Source organism: Muntiacus reevesi, chromosome 5 (assembly GCF_963930625.1).
Source record: "Muntiacus reevesi chromosome 5, mMunRee1.1, whole genome shotgun sequence".
NCBI lineage: Eukaryota > Metazoa > Chordata > Mammalia > Artiodactyla > Cervidae > Muntiacus > Muntiacus reevesi.
The window spans coordinates 27,725,620-27,748,208 of NC_089253.1; the positions used below are offsets into that span (position 1 = coordinate 27,725,620).

The following is a 22,589-nucleotide window of genomic DNA, read 5'->3' on the forward strand; positions in this document are numbered from 1 at the left end:
CTACTCCATTTCTTCGAAGGGATTCCTGCCCACAGGAGAGTCCCTGATTACCCTCATTCTATTTTCCCTCTGTAAATGTGAGTACTCTGGGTACCTCATGTGAGTGGAACCTTGCAGCACTTGTTACTTTGTGATTGGATTATCTCACAAAGCATAATGTTCTCCAGGTTCATACGCGTCGTAGCGCTTGTACTTCCTTTTGTCAGGTTGAACCATGCTCTATAGTACGTAGAGAACACCTTTTGTTTATCCGTCATCCAGCCGTGGATGCTTGTGTTGCTTTCACTTTCCGGCTCCTGTGAATGATGCTGCTATGAACATGGGAATACAAATTGGCTTTTTGAGTCCCTGCTTTCAATTCTTTGGGGTATAAACTTAGAAGTAGAGGGATGTTTTTTAAGGAGTCTTAATTATCCTCTGTTCTCCATCGAATCTATTTTTACTTTGTTCTTCAACTAACATCATTTGCATAACTACCAACCTCACTGGGTCTGTGGAATACGCCCGAAGAGGACTTTCTAAGGGAACTCTGAGGCTCTTTCTTATCCTCCCTCTCGAAGATGCCCTCGCCAGTCACTTCTGCTCCCTAGCCTGCTGCCTGTTGAGCTTTAAGCCAACTTTTTCACTCTCTCCTTTCACTTTCATCAAGAGGCTCTTTAGTTCTTCTTCACTTTCTGCCATAAGGGTAGTGTCATCTGCATGTCTGAGGTTATTGATATTTCTCCTGGCAATGTGTATTCCAACTTGTGCTTCATCCAGCCCGGCATTTCTCATGATGTACTCTGCATGATGTACTCAGTTACTATTAACTAAATAATAAGTGGATGACTGGATGAAGGAATAAATAATCGAGGTACTGTTCCTGTCCACAAGGAACTTATGTTCTGGGAAGAAGACATACGTAATAGAACTTTTAACATAAGACAAAATACAGGGGCCCTGAGAAGCATATGATTAATTCCTACATCAGTGCCCAGCAGTGTCAATTAAGAAAGTACCTCTGTGTACTGGGCAGACTAGTCTGTCAATGTTGCTTTAAAAGGTCCAGGCTATTGAGTAGCTTTAAATTCATTTTATTATCAATCTCCACCCACTCACCCAACACCAACCATGCTATGATATTATCATTAGTTTCCAGGTAAGGAAACAAAGATGGACAGAGGTTAAGTAACTTGCCCAACACAATGCAGCTAGTAACGCAGGTTTCTTTGTTTTTTTGTAATTTATTTATTTGGCTGCTCTGGGTCTGAGTTGCAGAATGTGAGATCTAGTTCCCTGACCAGGAATCAAACCTGGGCCCCCTGCATTGGGAACTTGGAGTCTTAGCCACTGGACCACCAGGGAATTCCCAGTAAGGCAGGTTTGAAGTCGGATTTGACTGCCTCCCAAGTCCAGCCCATTTTTCTTTCTTTTATCAGTTATCTTCTTTTTCTTATTGATAGCTCAGTTGGTAAAGAATCTGTCTGCAATGCAGGAGACCCTGGTTCGATTCCTGGGTTGGGAAGATCCCCTGGAGAAGGGAAAGGCTACCCACTCCAGTATTCTGGCCTGGAGAATTCCATGGACTGTATAGTCCATGCAGTCGCAAAGTGTAGGACACGACTGAGCAATTGTCAAAAAAAATTGAGTTTCTTTTCAAAAATTACAAAAGTGGCCGCACTCACTGCAACCTGAAACCAGGCAAATGTATCCGAATGGCGGTGGTCCTTCACCCGTCTGCTCCTTGTCCCACATCAGCACCGGCCTGAACACTCGGGCTGTTCCTTCCATCTCTGTGCTCTCACAGACTCATGCACATGGATGCACTCAATCTGGAGTTTTTCTCTATTTTTACAGAAATGGAATCACACCACACACATCATTCTGCTCCTCAGTTTTCTTTCTTGGAACATTCTGGCCATCTCTTGCGGCAAAAGATGTATATCTAACTTGCTCTTTTGAATGCACTGTGCTTTGCTCAGTCATATTCAACTCTTTGCGACCCCATGGACTGTCGTCCGCCAGGCTCCTCTGTCCATGGAATTCTCCAGGCAAGAATACAGGAGTGGGTTGCCATGCCTTCCTTCATGGATCTTCCCAACCCAGGGGTCAAACCCAGGCCTCCCTCACTGCAGGCAAATTCTTTACCAGCTGAGCTACCAGGGAAGCCCTGCCCTTTTGAATAGCAGCATTTAATGATAGTATCGCTGTATTGCAGGTTATTCAAACATTCCCCACCTGATGGATATCTAGCTTCTTTTTCACTCCTTCGCACTACAAATTGCTGCTGCATTATCCTCATGCATGGGTACTTTCCTTTTTAAAAAAATTGTATTTATTTATTTTTATCTCTTGGCCATGCCATTTGGCATGTGGGATCTTAGTTCCCCGAGCAGATATCAAGCCCACAGTCCATGCACTGGAAGTTTGGGGTCTTAACCACTAGACTTCCAGGGATATCTCTCATACTTTCCTTTCTATAGGATACATTCTCAGACTGGGGCTGCTGAGGAGAAGTGTCTGTGTATTTTTAATTGCAATAGATCTTGACTTAATATTTTTTCCAAAGATAGTAGCCATGCAGTGTCATGCTTTGAACCACTGTAGTTTCTAGGCCCGTGGCTGCCCCTCTTTCTCCCTCTGCTGCTTCTCCTCGGAGCCCGGTGCCCTCAGGTGCGTCCCAGCCTCTTCTGACCAGGCCAGGACTCCCCAGGAAGTCTGGAGGGACACCGCCTCCTTCTCTTTCCTTCTCTCAGGGCCTTACTCTGTCATCTTCCTTGGCCAGTGAGGCATGGTCGTCAGGAAATCTGAACTCTGTCACTAATCAGTTGTCTGACTTTGGACAAACCACTTGACTTTTTTGTGCATTAGTTTCTTCATCCACAAATTGAGGGAGGTTGGTCTGGATGAAGTATGGAGCCCTCCTTCTCCAAATGACCTTCCGGGGTTTGAGACCCCACAGTGCTGGCCCCCAAGCGGAGTCCTGGCGTCTGTCTGCTCTCTGGGGGTCTGGGGGCCTGTGGCGGACAGAAGAGTCTTTCTACAGCTAACCGTCAAAGGGTCTCCTAGCCACCTCGAAAACTCGTTCTATCAAGAAATTGTGTGGAGGGTGGGGATTCCAGAGCCAGGCTGAATGAGACCTGGGCTTGAATCCAGCTCAGCCATGACCTTGGGCTGCTTGCCTCACCTCTCTGTGCCTTGATTTCAGAATCAGTTCGATGAGCAAGACAATCGACTTTCATATACTAGAGCGGCACTGTCTGCCTGTGATGATGGGAGACTGGTCTTTCTGGGCCTCCCAGTGCAACAGCCACACATGGCTGTCGAGCATTTGAAATGTGGCCAGTGAGGCTGAAGACTACATTTTAGATTTTATTTAATTTTTACGAATTAGGATTTGTATTTTGAAAGCCAGATGTGGGGACTCCCTTGGCAGATGGTCCTGTGGTTAAGACTCCCTGCTCCCAATACAGGAGGCACGGGTTCATCCATGGTTGGGGAACTAAGATCCCATGTGCCTCGTGGTACAGCCAAACAACAACAACAAAAGCTTACCTTAAAAAAAAAAAAAAAAGAAAGAAATAGGGCTTTCCCTGGTGGCTCGGTGCAAAAAAATCTATCTGCCAGTGCAGGAGACACTGGTTTTATCCCTGATCCGGGACGATCCCACATGTGGCAGAGCAACTAAGCCCGTGTGCCATAACTACTGAGTCTGTGCTCTAGATCCTGGGAACTGAGACTAAAGAGCCCGTGTGCCCTAGGGCCCTGCTCTGCAACAAGAGGAGGAGGAGTAGTGTTAGTCACTCAGTGGTGTCCGGCTCTTTGCGACCCCGTGGACTGTGGCCCGCCAGGCTCCTCTGTCCTTGGGATTCTCCAGGCAAGAATACTGGAGTGGGTTGCCATTTCCTTCTCCAGAGGATCTTCCCAACCCAGGGATCGAACCTGGGTCTCCTGCATTGCACGCAGATTCTTTGCCGTCTGAGCTACAGGGAAGATTCTGCAACAAGAAGCCCCCGCAATGAGAAGCCTGAGCACCATAACGAGAGAGGAGCCGCTGCTCACCACAATTAGAGAAAGCTCACACATAGCGATCAAGATCCAGCATAGCCAAAAATAATTTTTTTTTAATTTAAAAAAAAAAAACTTAAAAATAAATAAAAAGCCAGAGGTAGCTAATGGCTATCTTGCTGGCCTCTGTAGCTACAGAAGATGAAGATGTAATCCAGTACATGGAAAGCGCTCAGCCAGCCCAGTGTCTGGCACATAGTAAGCGCTCAATAAAGGTCTGCTATTGTTAGGTGTCGTGTGTCTTGCTTTCCGGCCCACCACACCTGATGGCTCTCAATGACACCCCCACTTGCTGTCCCAGAGTCACCTGGGGAGGTGGGGAAGGGGGGAAGGTGTCGCTGCTGGTGGGGCATGTCAGTAATGAGCCTGGCACTAAATGTTTCTGGTCTGCTACTTTCCCTGGAGGGTCATGTGAGCCGGAGTGGTATGTGGCCTGCTTTGCAAGTGATTAACATGGTGTAAGCAATCTGCATGGAGAGAAAAACCCCTCCGCTGGTATTCCATTATTCTATTAGAGTTTCAGAGCCAGGATTAAGTGGACATGATTTCTTCCTATGGGCCATTAATTTTGTTTTATTGCTGGTCTGATGGCCATTACCCTTTTTTGCCAATGCATTCCCCCATTAGGTTTGTACAATTAACAAAATATGTGCTGTTAGGGCTTTGATAGGAACAGTGGGATGGAAATAAAGGGAGGGGGTGCAGCCTCTGCTGAGTTGGGGGTGGGGAGAGGCTGGACTCAGGGGTGGGGCTCCATAGTCCTGGCATTCCTAGAAACTGCCCTAGGACCTTCTCCGGCTGTCTCCTGGCCAGAGGTGGAGCAGCGATCCAGGGGAGAGAGAAGGAGGAATGCTTGTGGGCCTGGCTGCAAACAGCGTGGCTGAGAACGCAATGAGCCACCTCCACACTGTCACCTTGAGCCCTCAGCCGGCAGCTGAGTCAGCCTCCAGGTGCCTGGCCCTGTGGGCTTCTTGCAAGCGACACCTGCCTTCTCTCTGTGAGACAAACAGAGGGACCCACTCCTGAAAAGCGGGCCCCTGACACTTGGTGTCATCCAGAGACTGCCACGTGACGATGTTAAGATTGGCGTTCATCCCGAATCTGGGAGAAAACCTACGATCTGGATTTTCAAATGTGAAATTTTCAGCTTTTTAGATGTTGTCTGTGTTTACAAAAACATCAAGCAGGCAAGAGGCTGGCTCACGGCTGCTGGTGGGTGACCTCTGCCAGACGCTGAGCTGTCCTTGGAGGGTTTGGAGGGGGAACGGACATGACGGAATTTGTGTTTCAGGGACATCCCGGGCTTGGGGGAAGTGGTGGACGGGCCGAAAGGGGATGAGGCTGGAGGCCCAGAGATGGATTAGGGGCCCAGGGGAGAGAAGGGAGCCTAAGGCAGGTGACGATGGGCCAGGAAGAAGAGCGGCGATGTTCCTGGTGGAGATTAAGTACGTCTTGGGTTTGGTGTTTTCTCGTCCCCGAGGGCGCCCTCTTTACAGATGTAGGACTTGGCTTAGAGTCTCGGGCTGAGGCCGGAGGGCATGGCTGAGGGAATTTCCCTGGTCCTCTCTGCAGCTGGGCGCCCAGACCTGCCTGCAGTCCAGGAGGCTGAGGACGGCGGGCAAGGAGCCTGTTCTCACCAGGTTCTGAGGGGGCCCGTGCAGCACCCTCAGGGCTGAGCGGATGTGTTTCTCAGAGCCCAGCGCTTAGTGCAAGCCGAGTCTCCCGGTGTTCATTTCCTTAGTTGTGTCACTGAGAGGCTGGTGCTCAGGGCCTGCGGTGCTGTGGCTGACGGACAGCCTCACTCTAACATTAACATAAACCACAGCGAGCCGTCACCGGGGGTGTGTGTGAGCGGAGCAGAGGCGGAGTAGAGAGGGTTCTCGGGGTGATGAGGCGGGAGAGGCAGGACCCACGGTGACCCTGCAGGTGACTCTGTCTCGGAGGGTCTTATTTATTTATTTTTGGCTGCGCTGGGTCTTCGTGGCTGTGTGGGCTTTCTCTAGTCGTGCCGATCAGGGGCTACTCTTTCGTCTCGTATGTGGGATTCTCATTGCGGTGGCTTCTCTTGTTGCAGAACAAGGGCTCTAGAGTGAGGGCGTCAGCAGCTGGGGCTCCCGGGCTCTGGAGCACACGCTCGGTAGTTGGGGTGCACGGGCTTCGTTGCTCCACAGCATGTGGGATTTTCCGAGACCAGGGATCGAGCCCGAGTCTCCTGCATCAGCAGGCGGACTCCTTACCACTGAGCCACCAGGGAAGCCCTGGGAGCGTCTTTTTTAAGTTTTGTTTCTCTTTGGGGAGTTTTGCTTATGCTCCTACAGAGGTTTCTCAGAGATCCAGAGATCCAGAGAGACTCCGGGTGCCCGACAACAGATTGTCACGATTTGTCCTCCTCCTAAGGGCCTGGTAGGAGGACGAGCAGAGCGCTTGTCATGGGTGGTGAGATGAAGGCAGAAGCCCTCAGGCTTCTTGATTTGCCTCCCTTTCCCCATCGAGCTGCTGCCAGCCCTCACCTCCTCATGCTGAAGAGCAGCAACAGCAGCCCCATTCGTTGTTATGAGCATCACAAAGTGCTCTTGGGGCATCATCTCATTTAAAGGCGCTGCTCTTATTCCCCTTTTAAAGATGCAAACATTGATGTCTGTAGACATTAAGGTTAGGGAGGTGATGGACCCATGCTAAACCCGGAACTGTCTGCCTCCTGTGTCTCTGTTCTTAACCACAATCATAGACTGAGCTACTTCAGGGCCCTCATGGGTTGGTGGGCAGAGTGGGGGAAGGGGTGAGTCTGGGTAACATCAGAGGTGTGTAGAAGTCACATGCTTCCAGAATCATCTAGTCAAGCACTATCATTTTGCAGATGGGAAAACTGAATCAGGCAGTGGTTAAAGTTCCATGTTCAAGACCACACAGTAAGTTAACGATGGAGTCAGGGTGTGAACCCATGACTTGGTCATGCACTAGACAGCCTTGGTCTAGTGCACTCTGTGTTAGACGCCCCCCCAGCCCTGTCTTGCCGAGTTCCAAACTCATCTCCCTCCAGCCTTCTCTCTTACCCACGATGCTTCATGGGAGCTGGCTCAGCACTCCTTGGGGAAGCAGAGTTAAATTCTAGGATGCCCCCTCCTGTGGGAAGCTTTCTTCTGTCCCCACCCCCAACCTCTTAATGATGAATGTTCTTCAGCTCCCTCCTCATTTACCATTTCATGAATGTCCACATATTTATGAATGTGAATAGTCAATCCCATTTATGATTCAAATCTGTCTTCTTTAGTGAGTAAGGCAGGCCTGAGTTTAGATTCTGTTTGTGTTAAGGAAGGGCTGCTTGTCGCAAGGCCTTTGATGTGGCATTTCAGGATGAAAGGCTGATGACCCTGGAAGGCCCTAAAATGACATGTACGTGGCTCCCCAGCAGGCATTCCTGGGTCAGTGCCAGATAGGAAGACTTCTCTGCTGGTGCAGAGTGAGGTGTGGCAAACAAGGACAATGTGGAGAGGTTGTGTGTGCACATATGTGTGCATGTGTGTTGGATGTGAGAGAGATGGACACATAGAGACCAAAAGACGCAGACACAGAAAGAGGAGACAGACATGATAGTGGCAGGGCAGGGGTGATGCTGTTTATGACGCCCCATTCATTTCAGAGAGCTCAGTGAGTGGCCCTTTGTGCTCACCTTACTTTGAAGGGTTGATTTACTTTATCAAACAATGATAAAAGAAGACACTTTTAATATTTTATCGATATGCATGTTTGTCACCCCTCCCAGTCTCCCAGTGTTTTCTTTTCAATGTTTTATGGGTGAGGGGAGCTACGTCTGGGAGACCACGCTCAGGGACATCTTCTTACCCAACACAGGATCCTCTTTCCTGAGTTGGAAGCTCACTTTCCAAGGAAGCCTAACTCGCTATTGGATGGTTCTTCGGACTAGAGAAGTCCTTATATATTGAACTGCAGATTGGCTTCCTCTAATATCTGTCAATTAGCCCTAAGTCTACCCAGTGGAGCAACACCAGCCCCTCTTCAAATATATGGAGGAACTCCATATGGGAGAGAGATTGTTGTCAATAGAACTAGGACCAATGCGTCATGTTAGAGAGGAGCAAGTGGAGGTCCATCTCTAGTTTCTTCTCCCATATCTTCTACCTCATGGCCCCTGATAATTAAAATAACAACAATGACAGGTAATATGCAATGCGTGCTTATCTTGTGCAAAGCACTGTTCTAGGCACTTTACAATATATGGATTCATTCAACCCTTACAGCCAACCTCAAAGGCAGAACGGAACCCTCATTAGCCCCATTTTACAGATGGGAACTGAGAATTATGGACAAAAACTCATTAACGTTGTACAGGAGGTAGTAAACAATGAAAACCATACCAATGAAAAGGAAATGCAAGATGGCAAAGTGGTTGTCTGAGGAGGCTTTCCCAATAACAAAGAAAAGAAGAGACGCAAAAGGCAAGGAAGAAAGGGAACGATATACCCAACTGAATGCAGCGTTCCAGAGAATAGCAAAGAGAGATAAAAAGGTCTTCTTAAATGAACAGTGCAAAGAAATAGAGGAAAACAATAGAATGGGAAAGACTAGAGATCTCTTCAAGAAAATTAGAGATACCAAATGAACATTTCATGCAAGAATGGGCACAATAGCAAGGACAGAAGCAACCTACCAGGAGCAGAAGATATTAAGAAGAGGTGGCAAGAATACACAGAAAAACTGTACAAAAAAGGTCTTAATGACCCGAATAACCATGATGGTGTGGTCCCTCACCTAGAGCCAGACATCCTGGAATGTGAAGTCAAGTGGTCCTTAGGAAGCATTACTACAAATAAAGCTACTGAAGGTGATGGAATTCCAGCTGAGCTATTTAAAACTCCTAAAAGATGATGCTGTTACAGTGCTGCACTCAATATGCCAGCACATTTAGAAAACTCAGCAGTGGCCACAGGACTGGAAAAGGTCAGTTTTCATTCCAGTCCCAAAGAAGGGCAATCCAAAAGAATGTTCAAGCTTCATATAATTGCACTCATTTCACATGCTAGCTAGGTTATGCCCAAAGTTCTTCAAGCTAGGCTACAATAGTATGTGAACTGAGAACTTCGAGATGTATAAGCTGGGTTTAGGAAAGGCAGAGGACACAGAGACCAAATTGCTGACATTCATGGAGAAAGCATGGGAATTCCAGAAAAACATCTTCTTCTGCTTCATTAAATATGCTAAAGGCTTTGACTGTGTGGATCACAACAAACTGGAAAATTCTTAAAGAGATGGGAATACCAGACCACCTTATCTGCCTCTTGAGAAACCTGTATGTGGGTCAAGAAGCAACAGTTAGAACTGGACATGAAACAGTGGACTGGTTCAAAATTGGGAAAAGAGTACACCAAGGCTGTATATTGTCACCTTGCTTATTTATCTTATATGCAGAGTATATCATCTGAAATGCTGGACTGATGAATCACAAGCTGGAATCAAGATTGCTGAGAGAAATATCAGCAACCTCAGACATTCAGATGATACCACTTTAATGGCAGAAAGTGAAGAGGAACTGAAGAACCTCTTGATGAAGGTGAAAGAGGACAGTGAAAAAACTTGAAACTCAACATTAAAAACTAAGACCATGGCATCTGGTCCCATCACTTCATGGCAAATAGAAGGTGGGGAAATGGAAGCAGTGACAGATTTTATTTTCTTGGACTCCAAAATCACTGCAAACGGTGACTGCAACCATGAAATTTAAAAATGCTTGCTCCTTGGAAGGAAAGCTATGACAAACTTGTGCTGTGCTGTGCTTAGATGCTCTGTCATGTCCGACTCTTTGCAACCCCATGGACTGTAGCCTGCCAGGCTCCTCTGTCCATGGGAATTCTCCACGCAAGAATACTGGAGTGGGTTGCCATTCCCTCCTCCAGGGGATCTTCCCAACCCAGGGATCAAATCCAGGTTTCCTGCATTGCAGGTGGATTCTTTACCAGCTGAACCAACGGGGGAGCCCAACAATCCTGGAGTGGGTAGCCTATCCCTTCTCCTGGGGATCTTCCTGACCCAGGAATTGAACTGGGGTCTCCTGCATTTCAGGCAGATTCTTTATCAGCTGAGCTACCAGGAAGCCCATGACAAACCTAGACAGCATATTAGAAAGCAGAGACATAACTTTACCAACAAAGATCTGTATAATCAAAGCTATGGTTTTTCCAGTAATCATTTATGTATGTGAGAGTTGGACCACAAAGAAGGCTGAATGCCGAAGAACTGATGCTTCTGAATTGTGGTACTGGAGAAGACTCTTGAGAGTCCCTTTGGACTACAAAGAGATCAAACTAGTCAATCCTGAAGGAAATCAACCGTGAACATTCATTGGAAAATCTGATGCTGAAGCTGCAATACTTGACTACTTGATGCAAAGAGCTGACTCATTGAAGATGACCCTGATGCTGTGAAAAATTGAAGGCTAAAGGAAAAGGATGTGGTGAGGATGAGATAGTTAGATAGCATCACTGACTTAATGGACATGAATTTGAGCAAACTCTGGGAGGTAGTGAAGGACAGAGGAGCCTGGTGTGCTACAGTTCGTGAGGTTGCAAAAAGTCAAACATGACTTAGCGACTGAACAACAACATATGAAAAACTGCAACATAGAGATGTTTAGTAACTTACCCATGGGCCCACTGCCAGGAAGTGGTGGGGCTGTGATGGACACCTGTACTGTCTGATTCCAAAGGTTGTGCTTTGAATTACTAAACTGTTAGTCAGTACTTTGACCACTAGACACCTTGCTCACCTCTCTCTTCTACTCATCACCATCAAAGTTATTAAAATATGATGTCAAAATTGCATTTAAAAGTAATGTAGATTGATAAGTCTAAAGTGAGAGGACCATTCTCTTGGTTGCCTATCATACAGCTATTAAGGCAACTGAGATCCATGTAATGGGTTTGGCAGCAACATCACACCCTGGGCTCTACCTCAACTTGCATTTAACTCATGAGTTCTCTCTAGTTGAGGCAAGCAGGGGCTACTCTGGAGTTTCAGTGCAAGGGCTTCTCTTGTTGTGAAACGTGGGCTCTAGGTGCTTGGACTTCAGTGGTTGTGGTGCACTAGATTCATTGTCCCTTGGCATGTGAAATCTTCCCAGATCAGGAATTGACCCCGTGTCCCCTGCATATTCTTAACCCCTGGACCACTGGGGAAATTCCCAATGTATGACTTTTGTAATCGACTTTTGAATGTTAAGAGTAGGATTTGGTATATTTATTCTTGTCAAATCTTTTTCTACAACTCAGTAAAAAACTAAAATGAATTTGCATGTGGACATAGTATATAATCATTTGATGGTTTAGAGTGATAGGATTATAATAAGAATTTTTTATTTTCAAATTTATTTCATTTATGGTTGTCATGATGTTATTGTGCGAGAGATAAAAACTGGTCACGGGAAAAGTTGACTTTTTAGTTTTGGCCCGTCCTTTCAACTTGCTCAAAGCTTTGTAACACGTGCCCATCAGAATCCATCTCCTGAACAGAGTGGCTGTCCTGTCTAGCTAAGCAGCATGTGCACATGGCAAGTCCAACCTATTTTCTTCCAAGTCACTGGTGTCTCAACATTCAGTCCTGGGGGCAGGGACTGAAAATGTCCTCGCTGTACGCAGTTAAACCAAGAAACTTCCTGTCCTGAGTTCATATATGCTCAGTAGCAATGTGACAATAGTGTAGAAGATTACAAGTTGGAGTCCATTGCCAGCTAGGAGCTTGTTGTCAGGTTCTGGTTAGAATGAGCCGAGTCCACCATTGAACATTTCAGCAGTCATTTGGGGAGAACCTGTCACACTGTGGGCTAAACAGATGCGCACATGCGGTCCTCATCTTCAGCCACGTGCCATCAGCGGTCTGGTCTTGTCTCTGAGGCACTACCATTGAGTCATCAGTCTTGGTCCTGGAGATGTTAGGAGACAGCTTCAGGAAGTGCCTCATTTTGAGTGACATCATCATGACCAAGAGAGATATCTTTCCAGGAACGTGTTGTATCATACCCCATTCCTGAATGTCCCGTCTGAAACTCCACCTTTTCCAGGAAGCCTCTCATCTTAATTAAAAGGAAAATACTACAGAGTGGTGGGGGTGGGAGGGTCCTCTCCTTCATGACATTTCTTTGTTGGAAAACCTTCCGTGGCTCCAGAAGCTCCCAGCCCAAGCCTGACCTCTCCATCTAAGACTCGAGCCGGGATGCTCTGGCCCCAGCCGGCTGACTCAGCATTAACTCCTCCTCCAGTGTCTCAGCCGGGCAGCCTCTGCATCGTCCCTGGACAGTCCGTGCTTTCCCCCATCATTCTTGCTCAGATTGCTCCCTTTCTTGGAATGCCCCCGGTCGTCTTCCACCAGCTGGATTTTGCCTTACCAGTCCTTCAAGACCCTGGTCAAGTTCTCCCTCTCCCTGAAAACTTCCCTGAAAGCTCCAGCTCTCACAGACCCTGTTTCTGTGGAGAGAGAGGGAGTTATAGTCTCTACCACATAGTTCACCACTGCTTTTTGTATGTTCTCATCTTATCTGATGGATATTCTTGTTTCACCAATGACGTGGCAGCACTTTTATTATGGGACCCATGGATTTTATTCCTGCTGGGCTGGGTGAGTGTAGATGGTATAAATATGTGCTGGCTTTTTTATCCCCCCTTTATAAAATGTATTTATTTGACTGTATTGGGTCTTAGTTGCAGCATGCAGATTTTTGTTGTGTCATGTGGGATTTTTCATCGCAGTGCACAGACTCTCTAGGTGTGATACCTGGGCTCAGTAGTTAGGGTACTCGGGCTTAGTGGCTCCAAGGCATATGGGATCTTAGTTCCTTAACTAGGGATCGAACCTAAGTCCTCTGAATTACAAGGTGGATTCTTAACCACTGGGCCACCAGGGAAGTCCCTGGCTGGGTTTTTCTTCTTTTTATTGTTGTCATTGCTTTATCCCAGGATAAAACCATCATGTTTTCTGATCTTATCAGTCACCCCCCCACCCCCATGCACATCTCCCTTATTGCCCAACGAATGGGACTCTTCACTTTCCATAATCCTGTCATAAACCACAGCGTTGGTGGTGGTGTTTGCTTGTCTTCAAATCCCCATATGGATTTTGAGCTTTCCCAGGGGCTCCTCCGTCCTGTCCTGCTCTGCCCGAGGTCTTTGGTCAGACAGGAGGCACTGGTAAATGATCATTGCCTTGCTCAGCTCAGGGCGCCCCACAGCCGTGGGGACTCCCAGAGGGGAGGTGTCGACCCACACGCAGTCTGTAAAGATGTATTTTCTCACCATCAGGTTGAAACTGGAGTGGGACCCTGAGGCCGACCTCCATGCCGCTCACCAGCAAAGGGACTGTGAACTGTGAGTAACTTTGATTGGCGTTTTCTGAGCTAACTCAATAAGGTTATGGGTTAAAGACCAGCCCTGAACCTGATCATCCACAGCCATGCCTTGTGCAAGGGGGGACACGCTCGACAGTGAGCCGGTCAGGACGTGAAATACGGTGGACCTGTAATTAGATGAGGCCTGAATGTGACGAAGAGGCCCTGTAACAGGACGTCCTATTTAATTAGATTGTATTGATTGTGCATTACGGTGGGTCTGATGTGTTCCGTGTGTCATGAGTGCTGGAGAGGGAAATTCTTGAGTTTGCAAGGCCAGGCCAGACCCCAGCCACTATGGTCTGTCTGGGAGCTAAGCGCAGGAGGCTGTGAGAGGAGGAACCAGGCCAAGTTCAGAGCTCACACTTGCTTTTATGTCTGGTTGTTTCTGGAGAGACACGAGGGAGGGAAAAGGAAATGCTGCTGGTCGCTTCCCTCCGGTCAGCCCAGGAACCACGGCACCTTCTGTGTGTGCGTATTTGCTCATCAGATTCTCCCACTTGGCAGACGTCTTCTAATCAGAAGGCCCTGGCCTCTGCCAGTCTGCTCAGGGGAACTTCCTTTGGTAATCCAGCTAGAGGTGGCTTCTCCATCTTCTGGGTTTCTGTGCCTCATCCGTGTGCCGGGCATCTCTCTGCCCGCACAGTGCTGCGTGCCCTCATGAGGCTGAGCTCCTGGAGACTGGCCTTTATTCCAGCTGTGCCTGCCACCCCGGGCCTGCTCAGGCAGTGTCAGCTAGAAGGGCCTGCGGCTGGCAACCTCCCCACTCTGCTTCGGGGGCTCCCGGGGCCCCAGCGGCTGCGACTCTGATAGTACATTGGCTCCCAACCAGTCCATGGAATTATAAATGATTAACCGTTATCAGCGCACATCTTCACCTCTGTGTAAAAATAGATTGACTGTAATGAGTATTTGAATAAATCATAAGAATGGCCGCCCCGCGATCGTCTAACATCCTGCCGATGGCTGCCCGGTGAGTGAGCAGGGCGCCGGCCCTCCGCCTAATGGCCTGCGAGGCCGTGCCGGTGCCTCCGTGATTGACGGGTGCGGCTCCCAGGGCACCCCCTCTCAAGCTCCCGCTCGGAGGGGTCGATCCCCAGGCCCGGGTGTGGGAAAGGGTGCCTCCCTCCCTCCTGTTCCAGGAAAACCTACCTCAGAGATGGAGCCGAGGGGGCGGGAGGGGGGAACCACGGTAGGAAGATAATGACCTTTGTGAGAATCGATGTCTGCTCGCGGCGGAGGTTAGAGGGACCCCATAAGTCAAGTCAAGTGTGAGAGGAGCAAGCCAGGCGTGAACTTCGTGAGAGCGGGCGAGTAGGGGAACTAGGTCTGCACACATTCCGCCTGGGTCCGTGAGGTCAGCTGATGCCCGACCAGGGACCACCCAGCCTCGGGGAGCGCCCTCTCGGGGACACTCGGACCCGCCCGCCCAGAGGACAGAGGCAGGGCAGCGATCTGCAGGTCCCGGGATGCTGAAATGGGATGATTCAAAGGATCTTTCAGGGAGCAGGATTTTTGCTCAGGCTGCCCCAGGCAGGGGAGCCTGCAGAGAAGGGAGCAGTCTCAAGGTCCGAAGTGAGGGCTGGATTTGAGAAGGAAAAGGCAAACATTCTAATTTAATTTGGGTGGTGTTCCAGTTCCTAAGGCTATACAATAAACCACCCCAAGACTTAGTAACTTAACAACATTTATTGAGCTCATTTATTCTGTGAGTCAGGAGTCCAAACAGGGCACAGGGGCGGGGGGTACTGTCTCTGGTCCACAGGCCTGGGGTCTCCTCGGGGGCAGACGCTGAGTGCCGGAATCATCGGAAGGCTTGTTCACTTGTCACTCTGCGGGTGGATACCAGCTGTCAGCCGAGGTGTTAGCTGGCATCAGACCCACGTGCCCTCTCCACGTGACCTGGGCGTCCTCATAACATGGGTGCCCTGAGGGAGCATCCCCTGAGAGGAGCCAGGAGCTGGGCGGGGCTGCCTGCCCAAGTCCGGCAGCATTGCTATCACTTCCACACGTTCCTCTGTTTGGGGCAGATACAAAGGCTCACCTGGGTTTAGAGAAGGGGACATGGACACCCCCTAATCCTGTCTCAAAGGAGGAATAGCCACAGCACATTCAATGAAGAATGTGAGGGGGGTAATATGTCACTGCAGCTGTCTTTGGCGAGGACACGCCCACAGCTAGTGTTCATCAGGTGTGGCAAAGCATAGCCTCCTGAGGCAGGCTAAGGAAACCCAGGCTTTCAAGAATCAAACTGTCTCTTAACTCACACAATGTCTGTGTTTGAAGCCTCCCCTGGAGGCGCCTCCCCTAGGCTCCTCCCCCTGGCAGGATTCCCTGAGGACATGCTGGTGTTGAGGCTCTGAAGTTGGTAGAAACCTCTACCCAACAGTTCTTCTCAGCAGGAGGGGCTCCAGTTTGCAGCCCACAGCTTGAGGTGCCAGGTCTGGAGAGGGAGTTAGACCTGTGACAGACTCCACAAGGCTTGAGTCCTTCATTCCCTGGTGTGTAGCTCCCACCCCCACCCCCAGCCCATGGCTTTCCAAGGTGGGAGACTCGGCTTTGGCCAGAGATTGGATGAAGAGGTCCATGCCTGGATGGGGCCCAGGGCAGGCCACAGTCTGCTTTGTCCCCACACCTTCATACACTCACACACACAACACTCTCACACACACTTATATACATAACACTCACACACATTCACTCACACACTCGCTCAAACACACACAACACTCACACACTCTCACACTCACTCACACACATAACACTCTCACACACAGTCACTCACACAGTTGCTCACACACACAACACACACACATTCACTCACACTCGCTCACACACACACAACACTCACACACACACTCACACACACAATACTCTCACACACATTCACTCACACACACTCACACACATAACACTCTCACACACATTCACTTACATACACACTCACACATTCACTCACACACATAACACTCTCACACACATTCACTCACACACACAACACACACACGCTTACACACATAACGCTCTCACACACATTCACTCACACACATAACACACACATTCACTCACACACACACAACACACACACACTTACACACATAACACTCACACACATTCACTCACACACTCGCTCACACACACACAGCACTCACACACACACTCACACACATTCACTCACACATTTGCTCACACACACACAGCACTCACACACACACTCACACACATAACACTCTCACACACATTCACTCACACCCATAACACTCACATTCACTCACACACACACTCACACACATAACACTCTCACACACATTCACTCACACATACTCACTCACGCACACACACACACACATACACACACTATCCCCTGTGGGAGGCAGAACCCTGTCCTTTGCTGTCCTTTCCTGAACCAGTTGCAGCCAAGCTTTGAAAAAGGATCTGAGTCCTCTGGATGCCCTGTCCTGACTTAAGGGGTTACAAACAGAACTCAAGCAGCCAAAGGGTTGAAGGAGAACCAGTTCATTTCTCCAGAGATATGAGAATAGCTAGTGATGGTGATGGACAGGGAGGCCTGGCGTGCTGTGATTCACGGGGTCACAGAGAGTCGGACACGACTGAGCGACTGAACTGAACTGAACTGAGAGACTAAAGGGAGAGGGTAGGGAAGAGAGGGCAGAGGGGCATGGTTTTGATGAAAAGGTTTGGAGGGAGCGTCTGGAGTCTTCTGCAAGTTGGCTAAATATTAATATTAATAACCATGTTAGTTGAGCACCTACTATATGCTAGATACTCTGATCAGCATGTGATGGGCATGTTCCCCTTAAATCCTCACACTGCTTTATGAGACACTGTTATTATCTCAGAGGTACCTACAGAAAGGGAGCAGAGGTTCAGAGACCAGAGAGGAACCCTAGTCAGGAATATAGTTAGTTAGTCACAGACCTCAAATCAAACTTAAGACTCTATTCTAGAGCCTTAATCACTTTATCCTGTGGCTCTAAGAAACCTAGTTTACTCTCCCGTTAAAGGGGGATGTCTAATGACCTCACCTCCAATGTCACCCTCAGTCCTTCCTTATATTCCAAATGTGCAGAAAAGATTCTGGGAACTGGCTTTGTTGCTGTTCATTTGCTAAGTCATGTCCAACTGTTTGTGACCCCAAGGACTGCAGCACACCAGGCTTCCCTGTTCTTCACCATCTCCTCCAAGTTTGCTCAAACTCATGTCCATTGAGTCGATGATGCCCTCCAACCATCACATCCTCTGTCTCCCCCTTCTCCACCTGCCCTCAATCTTCCCCAGCATCAGGGTCTTTTCTAATGAGTCAGTTCTTTGCATCAGGTGGCCAAAGTACTGTATCTTCAGCTTCAGCATCAGTCCTTCCAATGAATATTCAGGACCGATTTCCTCTAGGATGGACTGGTTGGATTTCCTTGCAATCCAAGGGACTCTCAAGAGTCTTCTCCCCACCACAGTTCAAAAGCATCAATTCTTCAGCACTCAGCTTGCTTTATAGTCCAGCTCTCACATCCATACATGACTACTGGAAAAACAATAGCTTTGACTAGACAGACCTTTGTTGGCAAAGTAATGTCTCTGCTTTTTAATATGCTATCTAGGTTGGTCATAGCTTTTTTTCCAAGGAGCAAGTGTCTTTTAATGTCACGGCTGTAGTCATCATCTGCAGTGATTTTGGAGCCCAAGAAAATAAAGTCTGTCATTTTTTCATTGTTTCCCCATCTATTTGCCATGAAGTGATGGAACCAGATGCCATGATTTTAGTTTTTTGAATGTTGAGTTTTAAGCCAACTTTTTCATTCTCCTCCTTCACCTTCATCAAGAGGCTCTTCAGTTCCTCTTTGCTTTCTGCCATGAGGGTGGTGTCATCTGCATATCTGAGGTTATTGATATTTCTCTGGGCAACCTTGATTCCGGCTTGTGCTTCATCCAGTCCAGCATTTTGCATGATGTACTCTGCATATAAGTTAAATAAGCAGGGTGACAATATACAGCCTTGACGTACTCCTTTCCTGATTTGGACCCAGTCTGTTGTTCCATGTCCAGTTCTAACTGTTGCTTCTTGACCTGCATACAGATTTCTCAGGAGGCTGGTCAGGTGGTCTGGTATTCCCATCTCTTGAAGAATCTTCCACAGTTTGTTGTGATCTGCATAGTCAAAGGCTTTAGCATAGTCAATAAAACAGAAGTAGATGTTTTTTTCTGGAATTCTCTTGCTTTTTTGATGATCCAGCGGATGTTGGCAATTTGATCTCTGGTTCCTCTGCCTTTTCTAAATCCAGCTTGAACATCTGGAAGTTCTCGGTTCATGTACTGTTGAAGCCTCACTTAGAGGATTTTGAGCATTACATTGCTAGAATGTGAGATGGGTGCAATTGTGCGGTAGTTTGAACATTCTTTGGCATTGCCTTTCTTTGGGATTGGAATGAAAACTGAACTGGCGTAGACATCTCTAAAGCGGAGACTTACTGTGGACATGGGTCTGTGTGAAAGCATGGAATGATTTCCTCTTCTCTCCTTTTTCATGAAACTTGAGTCAGGAAACCAATGTTTAATTTGGGCAGGTGACGGAAACAGATAAAAGCCTCAAAGACCATTTGTATTTTCAAGGCTTCAACTTGGGGGAGGAGCATCGAGTGTGAAGCCCAAAGCTGAGGTTGAAGCTTAAGCCCTGTGACTTAGAACCTCTGTGATTCTGGACACATCTCTTTGGTCTTTAGATTCCTCGTCTCTGGAATGGAAATGGGATTGTACATGCGTCCCAGGGTGGCTTGGGGACTAAATGAAATTCAGTATGTAGGAGCTTTAGGGCCATTCCTGGCACACATTAGGTACACTGTAATGGTTCAGCCATCCCCTCCCCCAGTATTTAAGGAAAAAAGTGGAGTTGGAAAGACTGTTCCTTTTCATTGCTTCTGATGGAAATGGTCAAGCATCTTTCCTTTAACTGTACTCTCCGTAAAAGTTCACTCATAAACTATTGATATTTTAATAATACACATTAGCATCTTGCCCTTTGACAGATGAATATTGAATGAGCAATAAAGAGGCAAAAGAGTAACCAGGTATGTGGCTATGGGGACGCGGTTCTCAGAGGAAAGGCTCCTCTCTGGGGAGCTTGTGACTGACCTCTCTCTTTCTAGTGACCCCCTAGGAAACAGCTCTTAGGAGCTCAGAATCTGGCCCAGCCCAGCCCAGTCTGAGCAGAATTTGCCCCTGGTTTTCTTTCACTTGGCTGGAGGAGACTGGGGAAAAGACAGAAAAATGTTATTAAAGAGATGCTGAAGGTCCCGACTTTTCACCTTCCTGTGAAATTCCTGGAATCTCTCCTCTCTCTTTGAGGAAAGTGCTGGCTTCTTCCCCACCTATGGTGTCCTGCTCTATAAACGAAGAGTCCTCAAACAATGTGCCCACAAGAAATCAGGCTATGAGCTTAGAAATAACTTAGCCAGCTTCCATCTCCTCTCTGTCCTCTGCCCACCAAGTCTTGATGGGCACCTGTGCTCGGGGCGTGTGTGTGAAGGTTTACAAGATAGAACACCCTGCCTTTGCAACTCGGCTCCAGCCCTGCCGCCAACAGCCTCCGGTTTTCCGTGGCCTCCATCTGGGCTGGGAGTCCTTGAGTGTGCAGAGAACAGTGACAGGGGGCTCCTCGTTGGTCCGGCTTAATTGGTGTGATTTAATGGCGTTGGTGGCGAATTCAGATTTATACGGCTTTCTGAGCTGCAAATCTGCTTTCTAAATGTAGAATTTTTGTGGAGTGGTAAAAAATAATGGCTGTTCTGTGATTCCTGCCTCCCGAGCTAGGAGATTGCAATTTACATTATGCAAATAGACATTATGCAATCAAGGCACTTTAGCAGGAATCTGGCGACAGAGAGGCCGCTGATGAGCTATGAGGTCTGCAGCCCCAACTGGAAGGGTCCTGGAAGAGCAGAGATGCAACGGGGAGGGGGTGTGATGGGTAGAGGGGGCCGGGTCTGTTCCGCTGGCCCGAGGAGGCACCGTGGAGCCCAGCCCAGAGATGAACGTTTCCGGGGGGCTGCCAAAGCGACTCTCTCAATTAATGGCTTTGTTTAATCATACCCCCTGTCCAGAAGAGTATTGTCTTACGGATAATTTCGTTTGCCTAACGAGATTTTACTAATTAAATCTCCTTTCAGTTGGTGTGACTATGCCTGCAGGAGTCAGGGCTATCTGGAGTCTCCTCCATAAACCTTTCTGGAGAGGAGTTGGGAAGAGGGACAGAGGGAGGGGAGAGGAGGAAGGGAGGGAGGGGAAACTTCCCTGCTGCGAGTAGGCCTGGAGAAGCTTCCAGCAGCGTTTGGAAGTACCAAGTGGCTGCTACCACCCAACTGACCTTTCTCTCCTATTCTCTGGAAATAAGGGTACTTAGAAATCTTTGTCCAGTCTGAGGGATTTCCCCACTGTCTGCTTCCTCTGTGGCTCCTGTCACCTCCACCATTATCCCTTCTTAAGTTCTTCCCGATCCTCAGGAGCTTCTGTGAGCCTTCCAGGCACTGATTCTAGCAGCTCTAGCTACAGTTGGTGATGGTGGCGATGTGGGAACCCTCCCCTGGCCTCCACTGTTAGCCAGCCAGCCTGGCTCTTCAGAGAGGAAGATTGGCCAAATTGGCCGTTTCTCCAGGGATAATTGAATGAATCAAAGAGGAGAAAACTTGTCGAATTCATGTTTGACAGAACCAGCCAGGGGGAGCCCCCAGAATGTGAAGGAGCCTAGCTCTGGGCCTGCGACAGCTGGAGATTAATAAATGCTCTTGTGAGCATGTGCCACTGTCACACCTGTCTTCCTGCAACCCCAGGGGTTCTTTACTGTCTGCGGTTTCTGGGGCCTGCCTGGCCAGGGCCGCACAACTCAGCTCTGTCTGCCTGCCAGCTTCCTCTCCCGCCTGCCTTGCAGCCCCCTCCTCCCCGTTACTTACAGACACTCCTACTCCTGGTACTCAGAACGCCAGGTTGTTCCATTTCCCCCAAATACTCTGTGTAACTTCGCACATCAGGGCCTCTGAGCTTGCTGCTCCCTCCATCTGGAATCTCCTCGGCCTGGATAGACCTACTCCTCCTGCAATGCCCAGCTTACACATCTCCTCTCTGACTACTGTTGACAGGGCTTCCTGCCTTTCCTGAAAGGCTGCTGTCCTTCCACATCCTGTATGTCGTCACAGGACCTCAAACATAGGTATCTGTCTGTCTAGCCAAGCTAACTGAGTCTTATTCTTCTCCTGATCCCAGTGCCTAGAATCATGCCTGGCCACAGTAGGCCCCTACAGGTTTGGTTGAATGGAAAAACGAATGAATGAGCCAAGGGGAAGAGGGTGGAGTGATGGAGAGGTTTTCTCCATTAAGTCCTCCAAGCCCCAGGATGAGTGATGGTGGTGCGGCAACAGGAGGCTGACTTCTGTAGGGGCTTTGCAGAATTACTTGCTTATCCATTACCTTTAGTTCCTGTGTGGGAAAGTCCTAATTCCCTCTGTGTGCCAGGCCCTGCATAGGTATGTCAGCATCTCCTATCATACAATCTGACATGGATCCTGTGGGGTGGATATTGTTTTTGCAGAGGGCACTGAGGCTTATCTGTCCTCATCATAGAGTGAGGCAGTGTTTGCCTATAACTGGGCCCAATGGTGGGGCCCCAGCAGGCTCTAGGTAGGCGAAAGCTCCTATGCTTCCCAGCCTTTCCTCCCCATCTATCCATCCATCCAACCAGCCCATACATCTACCCATCCAATCAATCCATCCATCCATCTATTCATTCATCCATCCATCCATTCATCCATCCACTCATCCACCCATACATTCGTCTATCCATCCATCCATCTATCCATCCATTCATCCATCCATCCATCTATTCATTCATCTATCCATCCATCTATTCATCCATTCATCCACCCATACATTCGTCTATCCATCCATCTATCTATCCATCTATTCACCCATCCATCCATCCACTCATCCACCCATACATTTGTCTATCCATCCATCCATCCATCCATCCATCTATCTATCCATCTCTCCATCCGTCCATCTCTCCATCCATCCATCCATCCATCCATCCATCCCATCCTATCACACTGCATCCTGTCTATCCATCCTGACTACAATCTAAGCTGCCCTG

General features: G+C 48.3%; 1 protein-coding gene across 3 annotated transcripts in view; it reads left to right on the forward strand.

Moving 5' to 3' along the window:
- Positions 1-22,589, forward strand: part of PKNOX2 (PBX/knotted 1 homeobox 2) — a 289,146-nt gene that overhangs the window by 68,065 nt on the left and 198,492 nt on the right. For 2 of the 3 annotated variants that reach the window (XM_065937335.1, XM_065937338.1), the window contains exon 2: positions 13,353-13,418. The exons of the other annotated variant lie outside the window; for it this stretch is intronic. The gene's annotated coding sequence lies outside the window, so the exon portion shown is untranslated. The remainder of the gene's footprint in view (positions 1-13,352; positions 13,419-22,589) is intronic. 3 annotated transcript variants of the gene reach the window in all.